The 27,740-nt window shown below is 42.3% G+C and overlaps 1 protein-coding gene across 2 annotated transcripts in view; it reads left to right on the top strand.

The window, feature by feature from the left end:
- Positions 1-27,740, top strand: part of CTNNA3 (catenin alpha 3) — a 967,088-nt gene that overhangs the window by 530,205 nt on the left and 409,143 nt on the right. The gene's annotated exons all lie outside the window — the stretch shown is intronic.

Raw genomic sequence — 27,740 nt, 5'->3', positions numbered from 1 at the left:
GCATTATATTCAGCAGTAATGCAAGAAACCTGCAGGCACAAACCTGTATCCAATAAGATATTAGCTTCAGCAAGTTAGCATAAGGCTTGAGGCTTATGCACTTTAAACAGATAAACTTTGCACAGATAAGTGGCCCAATAGAAAACTCCAAATATTTGGGGAGCTGAAAATAGAGTTTCAGGGGAAGTTCTGACCACAGGTACATGAGTCAGCCACAGAAGTATCCTGGCAACTGATGTACATAGCAGGAACATGAGATATATCTAAGGTTAGCCTGCTTGTTTGTCTATATATCTTTTCTTATAAGTTTCTTATTTTCTTATGGGCTTGATTAATTGTTTTATTATAACAGGCATATATTCGAGTATATTTTGGCTGTAACAGAAGAGACCTGCAGGCCACATCCTCTATGTTGAGCTAAGGCAAGGTTAGCATACAGATTTTTGGGACCTTTCAGCTAGATAGATGGTGATGAGCTAAAGCATAAGATCCATGTATGACTGTGACCTTTAACATAGAGGATGCATTAAAGCAGATTGCCATAGGGGCTTTCCTAAGTTCATACCCTTTTAAACAGGTACACCACAACTTGGAACTTGGAAAGAACTGAAATAACCAGTCAGGGCAGAAATAACAAATATGATACCTAATCACAAAAGGGTGATGGTAATAAATTGACATATAATAAATTAAGATCATTGATATACTAACCTATAGGAAAAAGCTACTCCAACATTAGTAAGGTGCGGAAATACAAATAAGGAAAAGGGGGAAAATCCCCTACTGAATATGCATCGAGCATAGCAGTGTCAATGTAACGTATTACAAAAGTGGCATCCCAGCCTAGGGGCAGTAGGAGAAAGAGATGTAGTCTTTGGGAGATGCCAGAATGATGGCCACTGGTGATGATGGGGAAGGTGATAGTGATGAGGAAGCAGGGGTGGCTCTAGGCACCAGCAAAGCAAGCAGCTGCTTGGGGCAGCCCATTTGCAGGGGCGGCAGCTAGCAGGGATTGAGCGTGGAAGCTGAGAACCAACAGACGGCCCTGGGAGCTGTAGTTCCTTGGTTAGCTCCCTGCCTATAGAACCAGCCCTGGAGCAGGGAAAGAACTACATTTCCCAGCATTTCCTTAGCCCATTTGGATGAAAGGTTTATTTGATGGGCAGCCTCTAGTTACGTATCTCTAACCAGCAGGCTCTGCTGAGAAGATATGATTTTAATCTGTGGGACTCTATGGCCAAATTTAAGGACTCACTGCCACAGGAGTCAAGGCAGGAGTTCAGGACCATTCTGGAGGATGGAGGCCAGAATCTCCCTCCAGGCAGCTCTGGATGCGGCCACCTCAGCAGCCAGAATGATGGCGTCAGTGGTCACCATTAGGCTCTGTTCACGACTCCAGTCATTGGGCCTCTTTCACAAAGTGAAGCAGTCTGTCCAGGACCTCCCCTTTGAGAGTACCTCTGTGTTCACCAAAGAAATGAACTCCAAGCTACATGGGCACATGTTGCACCCTGGGTGTTAGCATACCCCGAGCCTCCAAGAAGCATTTTAGGCCACAACAGTCTCCCAGATTCCCAGCGCCTCCCAGGCAGGAGCCCTACAAAAGAAAGGGAAAGGGCTATAAATATTGTCAGCCTCTAGTTTCTGCCTCGGCTTCCCAGTTGGGCTCATGTATATACCCGGCTGGGGCCAGGCAGGCCTTTTGAATGTATGCCCAAAGACAACATACCAGTCTCGACTCTGGATCCATCCCCCTTTTGATTTTGGACTGCCTGTCACCCTTCTGCCCAGTGTGGTCTTACAAAACATCGGAAGGTTGGATACTCAGCACTGTAATAGTCAGCCCCACCCTCCAGGTTTTGTGCACCCCTCCCTCTCAACCCCCTTTCCCAACCCTCTTCAGAGACCCTTCTCGAACAGCTTCTCATCCAGGAAGTGCAAGCCCTCCTATATATGGGGGCTATAGAGGAGGTTCTTCGAGGCTTGAGTGGGAAGAGGTTTTACTTCAAATATTTCCGAATCCTGAAGACCAAGGAGGGGTCTATGGACCTGTGTAACCACAACAAATATCTAAAAAATACTGAGAATCCACGTCGTCTCCCTGGCCTCCATCAGGAGACTGGTACGCCACACTAGATTTGAAAGATGCTTATTTCCACATCTTCATCACCCATGGACACAGGAGATTCCTCAGGTTTGTGGTGGGTCAGTGCCACTACCATTTCACCGTGCTTACCTTTGGCCTATCAGCAGCCCCACAGGTTTTCATGAAATGTATGGCAGTGGTTGAAGCCTTCCTCAGATGTCAAGGCATACAAGTTTTCCCATACCGTGACAACTGGCTGATGAAAGAACACTCGCAGGCTCAAGTCCAGCACAGCATTGGCATAGTATGGGCCACCTTATTAACAGGCACTGGGCCTGTTAATAAACAAGAAAATGTCAACTTTTGTCCCAGTTCAGAGAATAGATTTCATCGGGGCGGTGCTTAACCCCACCCAGGCTAAGGCCTATTTACTTGAGACCAGATTCCGAACTATGTTGGACCTGATCTCCCAGGTCACAACTCACCCTCTTACAACCACCCAGGTTTGGCTCAAACCATTGGTTCACATGGCAGCATGTACCTATGTGATGCAGTATGCCTGGCTACAACTCAGACCCCTACACATGTGACTGGTGTCAGTCTACTCCCTGGGTAGATGCCACTTGGACTCAGGATTCTGCTGCCCATCCTAGTTTTTCTGATTTGGTGGAGAGATCAGGGCTCCATAATGAAAGGGGTATCCCTTGCTGCCCCATATCCATCGGTAACCTTGGTTTCAGATGCATCAGACCTGGGGTGGGGAGCCCATCTTGAGAGTCTCAGGAAGAACTTGCCACTGGTCCCAGGAAGAACTCTCCCTGCATATAAATGTCAGGGAGCTTAGCATAGTATGCTTGGCTTGCCAGGTGTTCCTTCCCCAAGGTGGTACAAGTGATGGACAATATGGCCTCGATGTTTTATATTAACAATCAAGGAGGAGCTCCATCTTCAGCCTTGTGCCAAGAGGCCTCGGCTGTCGGGCTCCTGCGTGAAACACTCCATTCAACTTGGGGCATCACATCTCCCGGGAGCCCAGACCGCACTGTTGAGTTACCTCAGTAGGTCCTTATCCTCTCACCATGAGTGGTCTCTTCAGCCAGAAGTCACAAATGTCATCTTCCAGAAGGAGGGGCCTCTTTTTGCCACCAGACAGAACAGGAAATGCCATCAGTTCTGTTCACTGCGCAGGCTCAGCAGAAGCTACATTGCTAATGCCTTCCTGCTGTCATGGGCAGACCACCTACTGTACATCTTCCCATCACTCCCCTCGGTTCACAAGGTCCTCCTGAAGATCAAGCAAGACAAGTCGAGGGTTATCCTGATAGCTCTGGCTTGGCCACGCCAGCATTCATTCAACATGTTTCCAGACCTCTCAGTGCATCTCCACTCATACTCCCACATCGTCTGGACTTGATTTCACAAGACCACTACTTGTTGCTTCACCCAAACCTCACCTCCCTGCACTTGACAGCATAGTTTCTGCATGGCTGAATCCTGAAGAGTAGGCCTGCTCGGAACAGGTTTGACAAGTCTTGCTAGGTAGCAGAAAGCCTTCCACCTGGGCCACCTACTTGGTTAAGTGGAAAAATTTCACTTATTGGGCCTCTGAACAGAATATTTCTCCATCTCGGTCTTCTCTGCAGTCTATATTGGACTATCTGCTCCACCATTACGGTCTGGCTCTCTCATCTATTAAGTTCACTCAACAGTCATCTTGGCCTCCCACCCTCCAGTGTAGGGAAGATCATGTTCTCCAATGAGATGACAGTCAGGTTTCTTAAGGGCCTGGAAAGACTCTACCCTTGGGTTTGTGATCCAATTCCCCTGTAGGACTCAAACCTGCGCCCGTTTATGCTGTTAGTATCTTATGCTGCATCTCTCTTGGAAGGTCTCCTTCTTGGTGGCAATCACCTCAGCTAGAAGGGTCTCTGAGATCAAAGCCCCGATGTCAGAACCCCCTTATACAGTGTTCTTCAAGGACAAGGTCCAGTTGTGTCCCCATCCAGTCTTCCTATTAAAGATAGTGTTGCAGTTTCACAACAACCAGGATACAGCAACATCACAAGACCACTGAGGAGCCTCTGCTCCATACAGTAAATGTTAGGTGGGCCCTAGCCTTCTATATTGAGAGAACGAAGCCTTTCTACAAGTCTACACAACTATTTGTAGCAGTAGCAGAAAGGATGAAAGGGCTGCCAGTGTCTTCCCAAAGAATCTCATCCTGGATAACCGCCTGTATCCAGGCTTGCTATGAGTTCCACTTCCACTTTCAAAGTTCCACCACCAACCACCGTGGCTAGGGCCGGCTCCAGAGATCAGCGAAGGAAGCCGGTGCTTGGGGCGGCCAATGGAAAGGGGCAGCACATCCGGGTCTTTGGCGGCAATTCAGCAACGGGTCCCTCAGTCTCTCTTGGAGGGAAGGACCCGCCGCCGAAGAATGAAGCAGCGCGGTAGAGCTGCCGCCGAAGTGCTGCTGATTGCGGCTTTTTTTTTTCTCTTCTTTTTTTTCTGTTTTGCTGCTTGGGGCAGCAAAAAAGCTGGAGCCAGCCCTGATCATGACCTCTATTTCCATGAGAGCTCAAGCTTCATCAGCAGTGTTCCTCACACAAGTACCAGTCCAGGACATCTGCAGAGCCACAACGTGGTCATCGGTCCATACCTTCGCATCCCTCTCTGCCATCACCCAGCAGGCCCGTGACGATGCCAGTGTTGGAAGAGCAGTGTTGCAGTCAGCATGTCCATAAATTCTGAGCCCGACTCCAAGGGTACTGCTTGTGAGTCACCTAGCATGGAATGGATATGAGCAAGCACTCGAAGATGAAAGGAATGGTTACTAAACTTTCATAACTATTGTTCTTAGAGTAACTATTGTTGCTCATGTCCACATCATGACCCACCTTCCTACCCCACTGTCAGAGTTATCATCGAGGAGGAACTGAGCTGGATGCAGAGAGCAGTGCCCCTTATATTGGTGCATACATGCACAAATCCAGGAGGTGCTAGAGCTGGTCCTACAGATATCACCAAGGGAAAAATCTCTGGCAACTGTGCATGTGGCGTGCATGCACCTACCATGGAATGGACATGAGCAACACATATCTCAAAGAACAAAAGTTATGGAAGATTAGTATCCGTTCCCCTTCCCCCTCCTTTTCCAGGGCATATAGTACTAGTTCTTTATAGTGAGCCATTCACAAAGACATTCAGACTTGAAAACAATAGCAGAAAATTTTACAACGATAACTCATTGCAATGAATGAGGCTAACTTGAAAATCTAGTGTGTCCTTTTTACATTTACCACTTTAAGACTACTAAAGCAAGACAGTATAAGAAATATAATATTCATATTAAATTCATGCACTATATATGCAATACAGCTCCATTTATTCAAACTTTTTTGGGAACTTCAAAGGTATTTAGATAATGAGTGAATTACTTGGTAAATAGCAAATAATTCATGCACAGGAATATCAGATTCTTATTAAGAAGTTTTGGCTTAAAAAGGATTTCAGTATAGGATAAACTTGATTTTACTCTGCGTAGGTGTAAATGAATAGTGTGTATGTGTATATGTGTGTGTGTGTTTATAATAGATATTGTATACTGTCTCCAAGGGATTAATTTCTAAATTGTTTCAGGTTTTCAGATAATTCTATGTTCAGAGAAATTGTTATGCTTATTTGAACATGCACAAATAGTGCCATTTCTTATTGTAGGAATTAATAGTTCCAAATTAGCACCCTACTGGAGTTTAAATTATTATTTCCTGGTGCTGAAAAATAATCACCATAATAAGTCATCTAGTAAAATTGAAATAATCTATTGTAGATCTAATAGAAGTAGACTATTTTATTTAAAAGTTTTTTTATTGGTTTAAAGTTCTCACATGTCTCTCTGAACAACACCTTGATTAATGATATACAGAGGTATTTGATAAACAATACTGTTGGACTCTCCAGGAAATTAATTAGATAGTAGCTGTGTTGCATCTGTCAACTAGTAGCATATTAGATGTAAAATACACCTAAGCAAACCGCCACAAGGGGATTTTTTTCATACAAATTAACAGATTTGTTTGATTAAAAATGCAGTGATTTTCAGCAGCATTGGCAAAGAACAAAGAAAAATGAAGGCAGTAGTATCATGTACAGAAGGATAACCTTTCAATCAGCCTAAAATCTCTCTGGAGTAGTTCTGAATACCTAGAGTGATACATACAGACACAGTGTTTTGCTTTTGAGTAGCTTAAGTGCTTTTAATCTAAAAATGCATATATTTTGTTTCGTAATTCAGCCCCTGAATAATAATAATAATATAAGCAAACTATTGCTGGAGTTTGGCAGAAGATACAGCTGATGTGGTAGATTCAGCCCTTGGAAACCCTATCTTCTACCAGCGTAATTCCGGTTGCACGGACCTCATTGGTGAAAAGCCTGTCTCGGGAGGGGGTTGCAGAGGAACAAGATGCCCACAATCCCTGCTGAGGCATAGGGCCCGCAGAAAGCCAACAAGAACCAAAACAGGGCAGCAATATCCAGCTAAGAGGAGATGAGCTGCATGGATACATGGCTAAAGCAACCTCCACTGGCTGAGATCCTATGTCCCAACCACAGATTGTTTGTTTATTTATTTACCTTGAAGTTTAACTTCCCTAATGAAACCCTAGAGGGAAGGTAGCTGTTCAGACATCACTTGCATGCTCTTGGGGGTGAATCTCCACTTGGACACAGACACCTATAATTTACATCTTGCTGTAGAAAGGACTTTGTCAAAGCCAGTACGTCTAAATCTCTGAAGTGGCTTGCTGAGCTGGTACAAGATATTGATGGCATGCAGTTTATCCAGAGTCCTTTTGAATGTAATAACCTGTTTCTAACTGGGTAACTAGCATTATTCTGTTACCAGCAGGAGAACCATCATTTTCTTCTTTGTCTTTCTTTACTTTGTTCTTCTTATTTACTGAATAATTGTTTACAAAAGCAAGCAAACAAATACCTCTTACAGATTAGAAACCATCTTTGTAGGATCAATCCCTTACAGTGCCCTCTCACTGGAGAAAATAGTATATCCTGCTTTGTTCTCTTGAATCTGCATATGAAGAAATACAAATAAGATTTGTGGTATTTCACTATGTGATCATATGGAATAGAGTAAAAAGGGGGAACAGTGAACAGTTTATTTTATGACTGATGGATGATTGGGCTATGAAATCTTAACTAAAGTAATAGTTCCATATAAATAATATATTGTTTAGAAGGTAAGCAGTTAAAAGGAATATTTTATATTTAAAATGTAATAAAACAGTAGCCATATTACAGAAAGATTGTATGATACTCTGGACAACATTCCAATAACTGAGTATAGGTTTATTGTCATATTGCTATTACGTAATTATCACATAAATATGAATCTTACACTAAAAGAAATATTTTACTGTAGCTTTCTATCAGAGGTTCCTTAAATTGACCACTGATTTTTATGAAGAAAATGTTAAGTGATAAACTAAAAATTAGATATGATGGTTACACTTCAAACATCAGATAGGCCAAAGACTTGGAACATACTTAGCATAAAAGTGTACCTATCAAGTGTCTAGTGCTTGAAATCTGACTGCATATACCCCATGAAATGGTTAAATCTGGCAATTTTAAAGCATTCATGGAAGTGACATTCAGCTGTCAAAACTTCATTGAATCAACCCTGGGGATTTGGATATCTTTTTGGAGTAAAAAAAATGATTTTTTGATAAAATTTTGCTGAGTGAAATGTTTTCATTTTAATGTGGTTGCACCCTTGACTATCTCCACCAAACCAAAACCTGTGTTGTGGCACTAGGCATGGTGCAAAACAACCAAAAACCTATTCCACACTGAAGAATAAACTCCACTTTCCATTTTCTGTGAGCTGTTGTTCCACCCTCATTTGTCTCAGCATAGTAGTCTCTGAATCACTGAGGATAAGTCTATACTGCAATTAAAAAACCCACAGCACCGAATCTCAGAGCCCAAGTCAATTAATTCGGCCTCACAGGGCTTTTTCTGTGGGGCTAAAAATTGTAATGTAGATGTTTGGGCGTGGGCTGGAGCCCAGGTTCTGAAACCCTCCCCCTTTGTAGGCTCTCAGAGCCCAGGCTCCAGTCCAAGACTGATCGTTAGCCCTGCAGCCCAAGCCCTGTGTCATGAATAGTTAGTAAAGGGTTAAAGCATAGTACTGGTGGGCACCTGACCGGAGGACCAATCAGGGAAGAGATTTTGAAACTCCTAGGAGGGAACTTTTTCTCTCTGTTTTGTTGCCTGATTTGGGGAGGGTTAGTAGGGACAGTGGAATTTATCCACTTAATTTGGTTGTATGTAATAATTAATTTTCTAATTAATTAAGAATGTTAGTAATAAGTGATAAATATTAATAATATGGGTATGGCTCGCCAATATGTGTGATCAGAAGATAAAAGTTCGTCTTGAATCAGGCTTCACAGAATTTAATACAAGGAGATTGGGGTATAACAGGAATTTACACTGAGACAAAGTTTAGTCAAACAAGACCTTTTATTTAAAACCAATAAAACAAGAAGTAAATGTAAAATGTTAAAAGCAGTTTGATTACAAAGTTACAAAATATCACAGTTCTTTAAGAGATATGATATGATATGATATGATATCTAATGCACTTTGCAGCAAATAGTACTAGAGTGAATTTCACACCTCTGCTAGAGGAAGTATAGTTATAAAGAAACTGGTTATGAATTAAACCCTTCTTAGCATAGATGCTTTAGAGGTGAAGTAGAAATTAAGAATTATTTCATACTTACAGCTGTGAAAGGACAGAACACTACGACTTATCATTAGTTGACAGCTTTCGTAGGTGTAGGCAGGGTGAGGCGATGGAGAATAGAAGGATGGGTGTATCGCCTGCCCTAATGGTGGATTATCACACCTTTTATAGGGAGAAATCCTTCCTCTTATGCCCAAATTTGTCTTTCCCCATGGAAAGGTGAGGGTACCTGTTTTCATAGGCTGACCTTTGTGTGCGTACTAATGACAACTATCTACGTATCTTGTGGTAGACTTGTTGTATTTTGTGGGCAGAAATACCCTACTTTTGCACCTAACTAGGTGAAAGGTTAGCAGATATTCAGAAAGTCCCTAGACAATTTGCGTAGGTTTGTTTCCTATTATCACTTTTCTGAGTAAGGGTCTTAAAGGTTGCTTTCAGCATCACAGAGGAAATAGGCCAGGATGTCTGGTCTAGAAGTTTCTAGGTATCTTGCGTTTACAGCTATTGCAAATTCTATTAATCTATGCAGCCTACACACTTTTATCAAAAAGACATTTTATACAGACCAACAGATTAATCCTCAGGGCTACACGCCCCCCTTTGACGGGGTGGTTTACATAAAGAAACCCCGTCACCTAGGACTTCACATCTGTGGGGCCCTTTTTAGTTTCATACCTGGGCAAATTTTGGTAGGTATCAGGAATGGGCACCATGTATATATATTCATCTTTATCCCCAGATGGTGCTCGTCTGTGCATTTGTTTAGGTGATTGTCTGGGTGTCTGTCTAGGTCTCTGCCTAGTTTTTGGCTTGGGTTTGTTGCGTTTATACAGCATATAACCTAATATAAGGAAATTAATCACAATTCCAATTCCTTGGATAATTATCCATACTTCTAATCCGAATTTTTCTTTAGAAGTTGTTGCAGGCTCATTCCCTTCATTCATTAATTGGGTAATAACTTGTTGGGCTTCATCCATATTATTAGTAATTTGAATGAGGTGAGTCTCTTTACGAGTCATTAAGGATTTCAGTTGCAACCCTAATGGTGGAATATAAGCCAGAAAAGTAGGTGTGCTTTGAATAGTTAAATTCTGGTAATCAGGGTTAGACTGAATAATGGTAATGTTCTCAAAAATAGGAATAGGGGAAATAACTTGATTTCCTATTACCGTGGGTTGCTTTGGGGTAAAACAGAAATTTGGCTCTGTGACAGGACACTCCAAGGGACCATACTGGTACCTCTTTTGGTTGGTAACCACGCAAAATTGGTTCCTTCCAGCATAGGTCACCCTCTCCATCGGAGTCTTCCATGTGGTCAGCCTCACCAGGCATGACGATGATAAATTCTGTGCTTTCTCTCCCTGTAGTCCACACAAAACAGTGTCTGTTTCAAACACATTACACCTACAGATATACTGGGGTCCTTTTTCAGAACAACAGGCCATCTGTGGTACCTTCCAAGTCTGAGTTGGAGTGTGATAGACTACCAGGGGAGGTGCATTAACGCGTTCCCTGTAGATGTCATCTTCAAGGTGACCTATAGAATGGATAGCAGCCAATTGCCTGTACACATCTCTGTCTGGGTCAAACACTGGTAACGAGACCGTGAATGAGACATACAAAGACCGTGCCATCATACAATCTTTTGTAAGAGAACAACTGTCTCGGTTGGGGTGAGGTGTCACAGATCCTATCTCTCTCATAGCATCCACTGACAAATGCTGGCATGCATCCAAACAAGTGGATCTTTCCTTTTCCAGCTTCTGAAAACATTTAGGACAATACCAACTCATTAGTTGTTCATCCTTAATTAAGTCAGGGACTTCTCCTAATTTTAAGGATCGCAATGCATCAGTAATTGTGCTTACAACATATTCCCCATATGCAGAACATATAATTTCTTTCCCCAAATGCTGATCTCTTTTCTGATCATTGTTTAAAGAAATTAACTGGTTAATTTTTTGTTGAGTTTCATTAAACAATTGGGTTATATCATGCATATTATAAACAGTAAATCGTTCTTCCTGTGCCAATCCCTTTATTCCCTGTAACATTGGATTGACTACTCGGTTAGCTTCCTCTTTTAACACATAATCTATATGCTTGCGGATTTTTCCAAGTTCCATAAGCTATACCATGTTTTAGGGAAGTTGAATTTATAAATGTCTTGCAACCACCCCCCTTTGAATTCTCATCCAAGGGCCACATCTTTTTCCAACCACTAGAGGGTAGTGCAGTTACTTCCACCAATTGATATTCAAAAGTAACATCCTCCCCCCGAATTCCCTTAACCTGTTGAATCGGGTTGTTGACCAGTTCTGGATTAAGTATAATAGTCCGTTCCTTCTTTGTTGGTATGTTCTGTTGCTTGGGCTCAGACAACTGAGTACGATCTGGTCGTCTGGTTTCCTGGGATTGCAATAGTTCGGTTTCAGACTTAAGATTTTTGGCATAGTCCTACCCTTAGAGCAACAATAAGGGTGTAATAAGTCAAAAATGTCAATGTCAATTTCATGGTTGCAAACTGCTGGGCTCCAATTGTTGCGATTTCGTCTGATCACTTAAGTCCTGAGGAGGAAGTTGCTCCTGCGACCTGGACGATCGATACAGCTTTAACTGGTTAGCATGATAAATTTTATCTCTATTATGCTTTCCTCCTGTTACTCTGATCTTATATACTACTGAACTGAGTTTATCAATGATTTGGAAAGTTCCAATCCATCGATTACACAACCCATGTTCTGGTGACTTATATGACAATAACATTACTTGATCTCCTACTTCCCAAGTATTCTCTCTCTGGTTTTTGTCAAAGTAAGCCTTTGCCTTACGTCTGGATTTTTCCAATTTAGCAGCTACCTGCAAGTGAATGTGATTTAAATGTTTTTGCAGATTTTGCAGGTAGGTATTCATTTTTATTCCCTCTAACTGAGTGCCACTAGCTTGCCAAATTAAATGTTTTGGTAATCTCAATGTTCGGCCTGTCATCACTTCAAAAGGTGTTTTATCAGTAGATGCAGCCGGTGTCGCCCTTAATGCCATTAAAATTAAAGGCATGAGGGTGTCCCAGTTACGTCCATTGGCATCAACCAGTTTCCTCAAATCACTTTTATAGTCCGATTGGTTCGTTCCACCATCCCAGATGACTGTGGTCTGTATGGGATGTGTAGTCTCTGCGAGACTCTCATCAATTTAAGACAATCCCTAAAGAACTGTCCTGTAAAATGTGATCCCTGGTCTGATTCTACCTTTGCAGGGATCCCCCAGCGAGAGAAGACTTGTTCTACCAAGACCTTGGCAGTGGCTTTTGCAGTATTGGCCTTAAGAGGAAATGCCTCTATCCACTTTGAGAAAGGATCGATAATCACCAATAAATATTGGTTACCTCTTTGGGTCCTTGGCAAAGGACCTACAAAGTCAATCTGCAAAGCCATCCACGGACCTTCATACACTTGGGATTTTAGTGGCGCATTTCTTTTGGATGGAGTAGGATTAGCTTGGGCACATGCCAGACAATTTTCACAATATTGTTGCACATCCATCCTAAGAAGTGGCCACCACCCTACAGATGCAAGACGTTGGACAGTTTTGTCCACTCCCTGATGTCCTCCTGTAGGAGTGTCATGGACCATGTACATCATTTCCCTCCGTAGGTGAGCTGGAACTACCCACACAGGGAAAAGGACCTCCTGTATACATGAGAACTCCATCTACGACTTGTAACTGCTGTTCATGTCGTTTGTACAAAGGGTCTATTGTTAGTGATCCCTCTTTGTCTAATTTGGAAAGCTCTAGAATTACTTTTATTATGTCCTTATCCAATTTTTGCATATCTTTTAGATCTGGTATTTTGGGTTGTACCAATTTAGTTGCTGTGACCTGGTTTAGGCGTCTGTAATCTATTGTGAGACGCCACGAACCATCCGGTTTCTTAACAGGCCAAATAGGTGAATTTGCAGTGGAAGTACATTTTCGTAGTACTCCCTGTGTCAGCAAGGACGTAATAGTCTTTTCTATGTATGGATTTGCTTGTTCTGGGTAAGGATACTGTTTTTGGGCTGAAATTTCTCCTCCTTCCACAACAATAGTGACGGCCATGCATCCACAGTCATGTTTGTGTTTAGCAAAGGCATCTGCATGTTTGTACAGTAATGCCTGTAACTCAGGTTGGTCTGCATGTTTAGCCACTATTTTGTCCAAATCATTCCCTTAAGGTTCAGAGTCCTCCACTGGAGATACCATGCCACACTCAGGTATGACTACTGGAGAGTCATCCTTTTCCTGTTCTACTGAAAGACACAATAATTGGTTACACAAATCAAGAACACATCCCTGTTTGTATAAGAAATCAGTTCCCAATAAGGAATTCTTTGGGTCTGCTAACTTCATTAATGCAAAAGTATGATTCTTTCTTAGGTGACCTATCTGTACTTCAAGGGGTGTAGAAAGTGTGGTAGTAACCTGATTACTTGCAAAGGTTGCAAGTGTTTTAGTACATCCTGATGATAGAGGAGAGGATCTAGGATCCTCGACATGGAGAATACTGATTGCTGCTCCAGTATCTATAATGAGATTCCTGTCTAGTTCCTCTATCACTGCAGATATTGTGGGTCTTCCACTTGTATCTCTGCCTAAAGGGGTTATGACTACACTTGGGGTTGTTTGTAGTCATGCAGCATATGCTGTCAGATAATCAAGGGGTTCCTCCTCTATCTCCTCAGAGGCAGCCAATTCTGGAGGAGTGGCTGTCCACTGGGGAAAAGGGGATGGATCGACGGAGGCCACTGGACGGTTCAAGGTTGCTGAGCCTTGGCCTTCCATCATCATCAGCTCATTCACACGGGCATGAAGTTCTCGGATAGCCCGTCGTTGAGCCTCAAGCGTCTGTTGCACTGTTTTAAACATTTTCACAACTGAGTCCTCAGTTTTGTGCAAAGGCGGTGATTTAGGTCTCTGCAGACGTGAACTGTTCTGTGCAGCATCTGAAAAGAAAGGAACACGATCCCGGGCTCCTGCATAGGATCCAAACGCATAACCCTGTCGAGGGGCCTGGCCACTCGAAGGTCCAGGGTTATTACGTGGGTTAGGGTCATTTTGCCAACGTTGATACTTAGGAAATTTAGGAACTCCTCGTCCTAATCCTGGCTGAGGTTGAGGTCCCTCAATCCTCACCGTAGGATTAGTTTGTGGTTCCTGAAGTACTGCAACCGGGGCTCCACGCCGACCTAATTTAGAGCCTCCCTGTGCATGTGCTTTAGCCAGCAAGGCTAATGTTCTCTTTAAAGAAATATCATCAGTTATATGCATATTAACCATTTCTCTTAACTGAGGAAGAGAATTATTAACTAACAGACTGATATATGGCAGTTCATCTGTTTCTTCTTTGATATGACTCCGCCAAGCTGCACTTAACCGCAAATGAAACTGATGTGGAGTTTCATTAGGTTTCTGCTTTAAGTTAGACAGAATTGCTACTCCAGCTTGCCCTGGGTGCTGGTTATGTTCCAATAGGGCTACTGTCTCTTGAAAAGTTTTCTCTCCTACCCTAAACTTAAGTGGCAAAGTACTCCACAATGCTCGATTCACTGTGAGTTGTAAGATTTTAACCCAATCCTCCCTTGGTAAGCCAAACACTTTTGCTGTCTCCTGCACACGTTGTGCATGCATAGCAACTGATGAATCCTCCATCATTCCTACTTGCTTTGCTACCAGGTCTAAGGTTTTAATATCTGTAACAACTGCTACAGGACAATCAGAATTGGAACCTGCAGTTCCTTCTTCTGGATCTGAATCTGAGCTTTCATCTGAGCTTTCATCTGAGCTTAAATCTACAATTTCTATTCCTTGCCTCCTTCTACCTGGATTCACATTTTCCTCATCTGAACCATCAAAACTTTCCACTGGAGATAATCCTGGATATCTAGGATAATTTTCCATGAAATGTCTATGGCTTACATTCAAAGTGTCTCCACACTGACGCAGGACATCCCTTAGTCCACTAAAGTCTGGCGTGGTAGGGCGTTCTACCGATACACTAGGTGATACCAGCATATACCACGGGGGTGTAGAGGACCCACGAAATTCCTGGAGTCTAGGCAATGTTGATTGCCCGAATGCCAATAAATGTCCACCCAAAGGGACTGGATTTTCTACTCTATATGGTGCTAATGTAACATTGGGTGGAGGAGCAGGAATTCTATTCCCTGCTTGTTGTTGTAGCTCTCTTTGTAACTTAGAGATCACTACATCACATGCATTAGCTACCTGTGTTACCTGTGATACAGCCTCTTCTAACCCTTGAACAATGACCGATTCTAAAGGTACACTCACAGAAGCTGTCTCTACAGAAGTAGAGATCTTTTCCTCTTTCTCTGCTTCTCTGTTTGTGTCACTAACTACTTCACTGACTGTGACACTTGTCTCCGCCTCCTGAACTGTCACTTCAGAACTTCCGTCCTCTACCAGCAGACTGTCAGTGACTGCTGCACTGCCAATTTCCTCTGACTCCACAGATTCAACTTGCAAATTCGCTTCTGAAGGTACTGTGTCTGCTTGAGCTAATTCTCTTGTTTTACTTCTAGTCACTGGTCCAATAGGATTTTCTACCTCTCTCGGATCCACCATACCAATAGGGATGGGAATCAATTCTTCAACCTCCTCTGCTCTATTTTCTCCCTTTTCTAGTTCTTTAATCTTTTCCAACAGCCGACCACGGTCAACTCTATAGGCTATCAGCATCTGCTGAATTTCCCTGAGTAACTCCATCTTTTTATCCAATTTCTTTCCCAATGAACTACAAGCTACAAGCAAGCATTCAACAGCTATTCCCTTCACCACCTTAGCTTTTTTCTTTTTCTGCTCTGTTTCATCCTCAAATACATTACTCACAAAACTCCATGGGTTTCTCTGCTCAGAAATCATTTCAATATTTCTCAGCTGCTCCAAATCTCCACCATGTTCCTGAATATATTTCCTAGCAAAGTTTTCCAAAGCTAAACTGCTAGAAATTCCAACACACTCCACTCCTGTTCTATCTTCACTTTTAACACTCTTACTACGAAATAGAGAATTCATCTCTTTCTTTTCCTAGTATATTCACTAGAATCTAGTATAGTCTAGTATATTCACTAGAATCTATCCTCTGTCGATTTACTCTGATATAGAAGGCGTCCCTTCACAGAAACAACAGGATAATACCCCTTAACCGGTTTAAGCACTATATATCATAAAAGTCCCAAGTAAATAGAGGGAGTGGGGATACTCTCTTCTCTCTTCTCTCGATGGCTTATAGCAGATCGAGAGGTCTTTCCCCTCTGTCGGGACCTGCCAAATATCGGGGAATACTGAGGCAGACGGATCAGAGGTGCAGTCCGGAAGAGTTAATGGGACTGAGATAAGGTATCTTTGAACTATTCAAGTTCTGACTGATTGCGGCCTTTCTGGCGGCTATGAATACCTTGCTTTATTAACTCCCCGCCACCACTAGTGTGGGTCATCGGATCCAGATGCGGCTGCTATTATTTTATTCGGTACCATTCATTAACTTCTTCAACATATAAAAACCCCTTTCTGTGCACATATATCACTTTTAAACTTTATTACTTTAATATTCAGTTAGCTAATACAGTTAAAATCCTTTAGGCAAAAGTGAAAGTAAAAACCTTTCGGATGTATAACCACAATACAAAACGGAAATACTGGGCGTGCTGCCAGCAGCAATAACCACAGTTGATTCTGACTCTGGTTTAAGAGTAAGATTTCAGGTACTGAAATTAACTATTACTTACTTGTGTTTCAAGTAATTGTGTTTCAAAGAAAAACTCTCCAAAGGGTCCAGAAATATCTCTGGATTCCTGTCACACTCCTCAAATCTCCTCCTGGCTGGCTCGCCAGTCTGTTGCCTGATTTGGGGAGGGTTAGTAGGGACAGTGGAATTTATCCACTTAATTTGGTTGTATGTAATAATTAATTTTCTAATTAATTAAGAATGTTAGTAATAAGTGATAAATATTAATAATATGGGTATGGCTCGCCAATATGTGTGATCAGAAGATAAAAGTTCGTCTTGAATCAGGCTTCACAGAATTTAATACAAGGAGATTGGGGTATAACAGGAATTTACACTGAGACAAAGTTTAGTCAAACAAGACCTTTTATTTAAAACCAATAAAACAAGAAGTAAATGTAAAATGTTAAAAGCAGTTTGATTACAAAGTTACAAAATATCACAGTTCTTTAAGAGATATGATATGATATGATATGATATCTAATGCACTTTGCAGCAAATAGTACTAGAGTGAATTTCACACCTCTGCTAGAGGAAGTATAGTTATAAAGAAACTGGTTATGAATTAAACCCTTCTTAGCATAGATGCTTTAGAGGTGAAGTAGAAATTAAGAATTATTTCATACTTACAGCTGTGAAAGGACAGAACACTACGACTTATCATTAGTTGACAGCTTTCGTAGGTGTAGGCAGGGTGAGGCGATGGAGAATAGAAGGATGGGTGTATCGCCTGCCCTAATGGTGGATTATCACACCTTTTATAGGGAGAAATCCTTCCTCTTATGCCCAAATTTGTCTTTCCCCATGGAAAGGTGAGGGTACCTGTTTTCATAGGCTGACCTTTGTGTGCGTACTAATGACAACTATCTACGTATCTTGTGGTAGACTTGTTGTATTTTGTGGGCAGAAATACCCTACTTTTGCACCTAACTAGGTGAAAGGTTAGCAGATATTCAGAAAGTCCCTAGACAATTTGCGTAGGTTTGTTTCCTATTATCACTTTTCTGAGTAAGGGTCTTAAAGGTTGCTTTCAGCATCACAGAGGAAATAGGCCAGGATGTCTGGTCTAGAAGTTTCTAGGTATCTTGCGTTTACAGCTATTGCAAATTCTATTAATCTATGCAGCCTACACACTTTTATCAAAAAGACATTTTATACAGACCAACAGATTAATCCTCAGGGCTACAGTTTGGGGGGGTCTTTGTCTTTGGCCGTTTGGAGTTCAAGAGACCAGACGAGTTAATCAAGTCCCTACAAGTTCCACCTTTCTGAACTAATTTCTTCTAGTCAAGATAGTGAGTATTAGAAAGATACTTTGTGTCCTTATCTAATAATCCTATGTTTGCAATTCTGTGTGTTTGTTATTGATTATTCTTAATTCTGCTTGTACTGGTTGTACTGAGAAAGAGAGAGGATTCTCTCCAGAACTTAGCAAGGTTATACCCTATGAGTGCCCAGCTTGGATTCATAGAGATTCTGTATTTTCTTTTGTTCTCTTAATAAATTCTTTTCTTTTCTTTGGACTTGGTTAATTCCTTCCCTTGGGGAAATTCAGGGGAAGGGGAGGGGGAAGTGGGCTGCTTCCCTGTGTGTAGAGATTCAAGGCGTTTGAATCCAGGCATCTCTGTCTCCGGAGCAGGCTGGAGAGAGGGAAGAGGGGGGAGGTTCCTCCTCTGTGAATTGATCTGTGTTCCCAAGGGGGGAAACAGGGGTGTCCCGGCCCACGGAATTGACCGGGTGGTGGCAGCCAAAGGGGAGACCTACCCTAGGATTTTGGGGTGGGGGGAAGACATGCGGGTCCTCACTTTGAAACCGCCCAGTTTCAAGTGAGGGTAGACTCTGACACCCTGCAAGCCAGAGTTAGCTGAACTGGGCCTGCCACACATCTTTTATTGCTGTGTAGATGTACCCTGAGGGACTAAATGATTGTGGTTTGCTTAGGATAGGATTTGCTTATAGACTGTGTGGTGGGCGAATGAGGGAGTTGCGTATTGTTTGTTATAATTATCAGATGCACCTCAGTTTACCTGTGTGATCTTGTTTTGCCTGACCACAAGAAGTTAAATCCAGGGACACAGTTACGGAAGTGAAAGAAGGAGTACACTTGAGAGGGCCAAAAAGGAATGTAAAGGGTGGCTCTCTCAGTAACTGTGAGAGATGGATCTGAACCAAACTCATGTCTATAATAATGGGCAAAAACAAAACTGCAGATCTGAACAGTTCCTAATTTGAGGTTTGAAATCCAGATACTAATTTAAACTTTGCCCAAACTTGGGGTGTTCAAATCAGCCCATTCTATAAGTAGCTTTTAGCTGCCCACTTGAATCTTGGGTTGGGTTTGTGGCTAGAGCTGGGTGGGAAAGAGTTTCCTCATCCTGCAGAAATGCTCGCAATTTAGAAAACTCTTCCCATTGTGTGTAGTGATGAAACAGAGACCTTTGGAAGTTTTTCATGAAAACCAGCTGAGAGACTCCATGTATAGCCAATGACCTGGTATATAGAGCACTATAGAGGGGGACCCAGATTCAAGTCTTTACTCTGAATCAGGCAGAACAGGAACTTGAACCTGAGTCTCCCCACTCCCACAAGTCCCCTGACTACCTGGCTATAACGGGACATTCTCTCACTCTTGTGTTAGAGCTGTTCCATTTTATATAAACAATTTAATATCCATAGAGAGAGCGAGCGAGAGAGAGACTGACTGACTCTAGCCCAGTGGTTAGTCCAGTCATCTGGGCTGTAAAAGATGGTTCAAGTCCCTGTTCCTATGAATATGAAATTATTTATACAAAGTGGAACGGCTCCAATAGAAGAGATTGAGAGAGGCCCTGCCGAAAATAGGTGGGTGGTTAGGGCACTCAACTAGGAGTGGGGAAACCAACATTCAGGTCCCTGCTCTGCCTAATTTAGATTTCCCATGTCTCAAGCAAATGCCCCAACCACCAGGCTATTGACTATTCTGGGGTGGGGTTCTCTCTCTCTTCCTCTGCCCAGAAATTCACTTATGAACCTGAGATCCCTTCCTGGTCAAAAATTATAGTGTTTTTTGGAAGTCTGAGGCTGTAGGAGGCACTAGCAGCATCTTGAAGATGTAGTAAATTGGAAAACAGTAGGGAAACTAATGTTTTACTGATGTTTCAATCAGTGCAGAAAATGTTGAGAGAATGTTCAGCCCACAGGAAGAGGAACCCTATGCTACACCCCTTCCATCCTGGATTTGCTCCCTCTTATGTCTTCTCATATGTCAGGGCTTGTGACAACGGGCAGAGCATGGCTGCTTTGGCATAGGCATTATGCTGTTCCTGTAACAGGGAATTTCCTTTCCTTTGGCTAGTTGTGGCACCTGTATGGTCCCTCTATGCATTCACAGCAGTGTGCAGTGCTCAGAACCATGGGGAGAATCTTTCCTTTGGTCTCTGAGGCTCAGATATACTCAGATAGCTGAAAAATTAAGCAGCAGAAGCCATAATCTTATGTAGTTCTAGGTTAATAAAGGGGAAGAATGCTATTAAAAATTGCAACACATATTCACTAAAGTTTAATGGGGAAAATGTTGAGTAAAAGAAGGTATTGAGATGAGCAGGAGACATAGTCCAAGCTAAAGAAATGAGATGACAGAGAAATAAGATAGAAAGGGAGAAAATACCCACTGGATTGCATGAATAAGAAAATAATAAAATATATCATGGGGGAGGAAGTACATAGAGGGAAAGAGACTGATCTATTAAGGAACAGTGAGAGAAATGTAATAACACAAGAAGAGTTTATAGCTGGAAAAAGTAAGTCCTTTCAGTGTTCAGAAAGAGCATGCAAAATGCCAGAAATGAAAATCCAGGGCAACTTTTTAAAAACGTCAGTGGGATGTCCTGTGAGTTCAGCACTTTTGAAAATAGGCCACTTATTTAGATGCATAAATATGGAATTGGAAGCCTGGCATAAGGAGCTTGACTTTAAAGGTTTTGACCACAACTTTTAGAATCAGATTGTTATTAATTACATTAGAACAAGTTTGGTTTAAGTTGAAATAACTGAAGTTGACAAAACTCCAGGGCTATACTGGCCTTGGAATCCAGTGAAAAGTGGAAGAAAATTTCATAAGTTCAAAAAGGAGGGTTTTTTTCTGATGTCATTCCCCCCCCCACTTTAGTGCACACCCATTTGTGTATCTCCAACAAGACAGTGACCGTGTAATCAAATCCTGAGAGCTATGTGCTTCTCAATAACTCTCCCGCTGCCTCATGGATACATTATTCCTGCCTTTGCCAAATTTCAATAATTCTCTCCACAGAAAGAGTAAGCTAGAGTACATTTGGGTTCTGATCAAAATTTACCCTTCAAATATGTGTTAGTTGCCAGTGTGTCAATTTGACACCCGCCTCCCCCCATGTACAGGACTGGGTGCCCACAATTGGCTGGCCACATCTGAAACTGGGCTGAAATTCTGAGTAATTGTCATCACTGTAATGCTTATTTCTTCCTTCCTCCTTAAAAATACAAGACACAGGAGGCAAAAAATCTGATTTATTGCTTTTTAAAAATAATTTGTATGGTCTTTTCACTAACAAAATGGCAAAATTCAAAATATGCTGCTATTTTAACTACACACACTTTGACTGCCAAAGTTTTGGGCTAGATTCTGACTCAGGACACAGCCCTGGTCAATGGGTAGTATGTAAGTGGCATCTCTCCAGGAGTAGCACCAGGAGACATTGTAATTCAGAGACACCCCACTGGGTCATAATTACTCTTATGCTTCCCGCTTGCTTGGGTTGGGGTGGAATAGCAGTTTGCTGCTAGCCTATACCAATAGCAAATTACTACCCCCACCTTATTTTGCTTCAGCTACTCTGAACACTGGCTACCTATTCCCTTGCTACCCATCTGCTGTGGGGAGAGGGTAAGCAGGTGAGTAGCCCCACTTACATCTGCATGACTGGATCCAAGATAGGCTGTAAGGAGGAGAGCTTTTATTCGATCCTACTACTTTGAACATAGTCCAAATGCAGTCTAGCCCTTGCTTTGCAACATCAGAAAAATCATCCTTCAATTGTTTTCATTTAGGGAACCAGGGAGAGCCAACTGTGATTGATTTTTGGCAGATTTATCACACTGCCTCATTCTACGTGCACAGAGATTGTTTTGGGATATTCAAAAGTTAGGGATTTTTTTTTTAAAACCTAGTCATACTGTATAAAGTGAAAGCAACTGAAAAGTGTAGTATTCTCTGCTAGAGCCTAACTAGAGCTGGTGAAACTTTTTGGATAAATAGCTTATCGATGAGCAATTTCTGTCACCTGAAATTATTTCTGAATTTAACATGAGTAGTTTTGGCTATTCATAAAATGGCCAGAAGAAGAAGAGATGGTTGTGGTACTGCTGCTGCCCCTCCAACCCCAACTTCAAATCTCCACTGTGGAACAGATCCAAAATTGACTTTTTCAATTCACTGAAAACTTTCAGATTTGATTCAGCCCAAACCATTTTTCTATTTATGGTTTGGAATGGCCCCCAAACTAAAAAATCAGTTATTGCCCCTGTTCTATTCCTAAGAGTCTCCAAGTATGGGAAATGATGCATTATGAGCATGCAGACTCTGCAAATCTATTCTGCAAGCCACGTGCTGAGGCTGACCGTGTGCCATTTTCCTGTCTGGCTTCAGAATGGTACTGCTGAGCTGATGTATAATGAGGACTGCATGTCCCTTGATGAGATATAATAATGATATGTACATTATATGACTATGACATGACTCCATTGTGAGTACAACAGACCACTTATATTTGCAGGGTCTCCAGTTTAGAGCTTGGTGATACAAGTTAAAAAAAATACCCCCATAGCCATGATCCATCTGTAGAGCTGCTACTTTTTTTTTTCTGAGCAGGAGAAACTGTGGCCTGCTAGTCTCCCTCTTGGGGATGTTCAGGCTGTTGCCTAGCTAAGTATTTGATTCAATAAGTAGACTTCCTACTACAGATATTTGAAGTGCTAGCAATTTGACTTGCTCCTTCACTCACCTGAAATTTGGAGAGTTGGGGCCTCTTTCCCCCCTCATATGAAACAACAAGACAGAAACATAATATTGGATTCCACTGCTGCTGGTGCTTTAACAATTATACCACTGTGAGGGGCAAAGGTATTAATGTAGAGGCAAGTGGTTCTCAGGTACCTTGCTTAAATTCTTTTGCTCTTGGAGTTATTGGTCCATGTGGCAATGTGAATGAATAAACCAGTTCTGTGGGGTATATTTTTTATTAAAAAGAATAAGCAAACAAGTATAGAAATGAAACAAATATATCACTGAAGCTAACCTACCTTAATTTTATTAAATTAATTAAGAATGAACAATGCAATAATGAAATCAAGCTCACAAGTGAGATTGAATCAATAGAGCAATGGGTTAACGATGTTGTTTTTGATCATTAAATTAATACAGCGGGTAATCAAATCAAATCCATGAGGTTGAACTGGATTTCTTTTTATTAATCCTGATTTATGAGATTGGACGAGGAACTTTTTTCAAAAATCTCAAATAAAGTTCCAGCCACAACAGTGGCTTCAACCTAGCTGATGAAAGACATGAATGTCCATTCTGGTGTTGGACCCAGGATAGGTGGTGAAATCAGCTTGGTTAGTCTTAATGAAATACAGGGACTGGAGCGATTTCTTTATAGATCCACTTTAATACTTCCTGAAATCTCTCTGCTGTTGCCATAGCTATTGTTTGTTTTATTCTTCTTATTCTTCACCTCCCTGCCCCCACAACACACAATAGCACATAATTTACAAAGAGTTAAGATGATTACTGGACAAAGCACAGCAACAGTTTTTGATTAACACCATTTTAACCTCAATAGAATTTACTTGGATGACAGACTTGGGGCTTGCGGATTTATTTTTAGGGAAGTATTAATGGTGCTGTTTCCCCACAAATATACATACACATAACACACCCTCCATATATTCACACACTGCGTAAAGTGGTGTCCCTCCCATGAGACAAATCTAAAAGAAAGCATTTACACTTCTACTTTGTTTCCTTGGGATCCATGGAGCAGCATGAGGTTTGCATTAATAAATAAAGAAAATACTGAGTTTGCAATAGAAGCTTGTTAAACTCACTTTATTAAAAGAGGACAAATATAGTCATGGTACAAAATTTCTCATTAAAATGATATTCAGCAGCTATGTTGTTTTTTAAACTGTAGCCCCTCCCACATAAAAAAAACAGTCGATGTCCCTGGCCTTTCATCTCTTTTTTCCCCTCTAGATGGCCTGTCCAGGAAAGAGAGGCCCTTGCTTCAGATCTTGATGAACTAAGCGAACACACACAGTGTCTTGACCTTTAAAGGGGAGAATTCCCACTTTCTTTGCCTCAGGCACCATCTTTGTAGCTTCAGGACCAATTAGATGATCCATAGCTCTGGATAAATTTAATGTGGTCCAAACTTCTTGCACTGGGCAGACTTTTAGTCCTTATGTCACTATGTAAAGTCACACCGTTGTCTTGCAAAATCTGCTGTTGTAAGTGAAAGCCATGCATGTTCTAAAAATATAAAAAGCATGGGATAAACAGGAGATGACTTCATGGAAGGTATCTTAGGTGTCCCCTAAGTGGTTGAGTTTTCAGATGGCTCCAAGTTTGTTAGGCCTTGAAATGTCATGCATATGTTAAATGGCCCAAAAAACTGTAATTGAGCCTTGCTCACATATACTTCCACATTCTCTCAGCATTTCTTAAAATAAGTTTAGGGGCCTCTTTGCAACTAGCATGTCTTTTTGCCCCTTGACTGTTTAGTAATTTCGGGAACTAACTGTTATGAGTTAACTGGGTGAAGGCTCACCTTGCTCTGAGCCACTTTAACCCAGAGATATAACTGCCTTAGCTCCTGTTGATATAAATCCCACTTAAGAAAAAGAAAATTAAAACATATAAACACCAAACTGCACACCCATGAATACATGAGATATTCAGAAAAGTGCTGATTTTCTGTGGGCTCAAGGTTTTCCTGATACAGAAGCCAGTTCATCTAGTTCATCCCAGAATGGCTCTTCAAGGCTTTTTCCAACAAGGAAAGCAAAAATGAAGGGTCCCCCCATCCCATTCCCTTGATACTGGGCTATAACACCACACTTCGGTCTCAAGGGGAAAAGGAAGTCAAGCACTCCATACCTTGGATACCCAGTTATTGGGTAATCAGTCTAAGTATGTCACTTCAGGAATTCTCAGTTAAATCTTAAAATTCTTTATTATGATAGTTCAACATTCTTTTCCATTTCAGACAGGCATAGAATATGTCGGGGTCCATCTAGTTTAATATCTTGGCTCTGAACAACGGAAGATACTTCATAGAAAGTGCAGAGATCTACCCCTGCCCATAAGGAAGGCTTCTTCCTGACTATGTCTACACTATGAAATTAGGTTGGTTTTATAGAAGTCAATTTTTAGGAATCTATTTTATACAGTTGACTGTGTACGTCCCCACTAAGCGCATTAAGTTGGCAAAGTGTGTCCTCGCTACTATGACTAGCATTGACTCACAGAGCGGTGCACTGTGGGAAGCTATCCCACAGTTCCCGCAGTCTCTGCTGCCCATTGGAATTATGGGTTAAGCTCCCTATGCCTGGTGGAGCAAATACATTATCGCAGGTGGTTTTGGGTACATGTCTTCACTCTCCCCTCCGTGAAAGCAACTGCAGACAATCATTTTACGCCTTTTTGCCTGGGTTACCTGTGCAGACGCCATAGCACGGCAATAATGGAAGCCGCTTAGCTCACCGCTGCTGTTGTGAGCATTGTAAACACCTTGCGCATTATACTGCAGTGTGTGCAGAACCTGGCTAAGAGACGGCAGCACGAGGACAATTGTGATGAGGACATGGACACAGACATTCCTGAAAGCACGGGCTGTGGCAATTGAGATATCATGGCACCAGTGATTGATACAGTGGAATGCCAATTCTGGGCCCAGCAAACAAGCACAGACTGGTGGAACCGCATAGTGTTGCAGGGATGGGATGATTCCCAGTGGCTGTGAAACTTTCGCATGCATAAGGCCACTTTCCTGGAATTCTGTGAGTTGCTTTCCCCCACCCTGAAGTACAGGAATACCAAGATGAGAGCTGCCCTGACTGTTGAGAAGCGAGTGGTGAAAGCTTGCAACACTTGACTGCTACCTGTCAGTCAGGAATAAATTTGGAGTGGGAAAATCTACTGTGAGGACTGCTGTGATTCAAGTAGGCAATGCAATCACTGACATTCTGCTATCAAGGGTAGTGACTCTGAGAAATGTGCAGGTCATAGTGGATGACTTTGCTGCAATGGGGTTCCCTATCTGTGGTGGGGCAATAGATAGAATGCATATCCCTATCTTAGCACCAGACCTCTTTGCCAACCAGTACATAAACTGCAAGGGGTACTTCTCAAGGGTGCTGCAAGCACTGGAGGATCACAAGGGACGTTTCACCGACATCAATGTGGGATGGCCAGGAAAGGTGCATTACGCCTGCATCTTCAGGAACTCTGGTGTGTTTGAGAAGCTGCAAGAAGGGACTTACTTCCCAGACCAGAAAATTACTGTTGGGGATGTTGAAATGCCAATAGTTATCTTTGGAGACCCAGCCTACCCCTTGCTCCCATGGCTCATGAATCCTTATACAGGCAGCCTGGACAGTAGTAAGGAACAGTTCAATTATAAGCTGAGCAAGTGCAGAATGGTGGTAGAATGTTTCTTTGGACATTTAAAAGCTCACTGGCACTGTTTGCTGACTAGGTTAGACCTCGCACAACCAATATTCCCATTGTTATTATTGCTTGCTGTGTGCTCCATAATATCTGAGAGAGTAACGGGGAGACATTTATAGCAGGGTGGGACGTTGAAGCAAATTGCTTGGCTGCCAATTTTGAACAGACACCAGGGCAATTAGAAGAGCACAGGTTGCCGCACTACGCATCAGAGAGGCTTTGAAAACCAGTTTCATGACTGGCCAGGCTACAGTATGACAGTTGTGCGTGTTTCTCCTTGATGCAAACCCGCCCCCTTTGTTGATTTTAACTCTCTGCAAGCCAACCACCCTCCCTCCTTCAATCACAGCTGGCAAAGGAAATAAAGTCACCATTGTTTTGAAACCATGCATTCTTTCTTTATTAATTAAAAAAAAGGGAGATAACTGATAAGGGTAGGGTAGGGTGGTGTGGTGGAGAAGAGGAGGAGGGAAGGACAAGGCCACATTGCTTATTGTAGCCACACTACAAATCAAAACTGTTTGAATGACAGCCTTCTGTTGCTTGGGCCATCCTCTGGAGTGCAGCGGCTGGGTGCCCGGAGTCTCCTCCTCCCCCTCCCCTGCCTTCTTGGGTGTTTGGGTGAGGAGGATATGGAACTTGGGGAGGAGGGCAGGCGGTTGTACAGTGGATGCAGTGGCAGTCTGTGCTTTTGTTGGCTTTCCTGCAGCTCCACCAGATACCTGAGCATGTCCATTTTCTCCCCCATTAGCCTCAGCATTGCATCCTGCCTCTGCTCATCGCACTCATTTAATGCTTTCCTGGACTCTGCCACTGAATGCCTCCATGCATTCAGCTGTGCCCTATCAGTGCAGGAGGACTGCATGAGCTCGGAAAACATGTCATCGCGAGTGTGGTTTTTTTCACCTTCTAATCTGCGATAAGCTCAGGGACGGAGATGATAGGAGGAGCATAGAAACATTTGCACCTGTGGGGGGATAAAAAGGGGGAGTAAAATTTAAGATGATACATTTCTGAGAACAAAAGGGAGACTCTTTCACAGTGAATCAAACAATTCACAGCAGAAAGCACATGTGTTTTAGGTACAAGGTCGCATTTTGCCTTTTAGCATAGTCATCTAGCACACCCTTCTCTGGTGGTGTAAAGGAGCCACAGAGGTGATAGAACTGGCTCCTGCAGAACCTGAGGTGCCATTTGCGGTGTGGGTTCCCCATCTGGCTTAGATCAAATGTAATGGCCATATACTCACTCCAGTCACAATAAAGGAGCACAGAAAGAGCTCGTCGCAATCTTTAATCATTTATACAGCTGCTATTATTCAGTCACCGAGTGATCAGTGTTTTGTTTT

The sequence above is a fragment of the Mauremys mutica genome, chromosome 7 (genome assembly GCF_020497125.1).
Source record: "Mauremys mutica isolate MM-2020 ecotype Southern chromosome 7, ASM2049712v1, whole genome shotgun sequence".
NCBI classification, from domain to species: domain Eukaryota; kingdom Metazoa; phylum Chordata; order Testudines; family Geoemydidae; genus Mauremys; species Mauremys mutica.
This window is presented reverse-complemented; position numbering and strand designations above follow the sequence as displayed.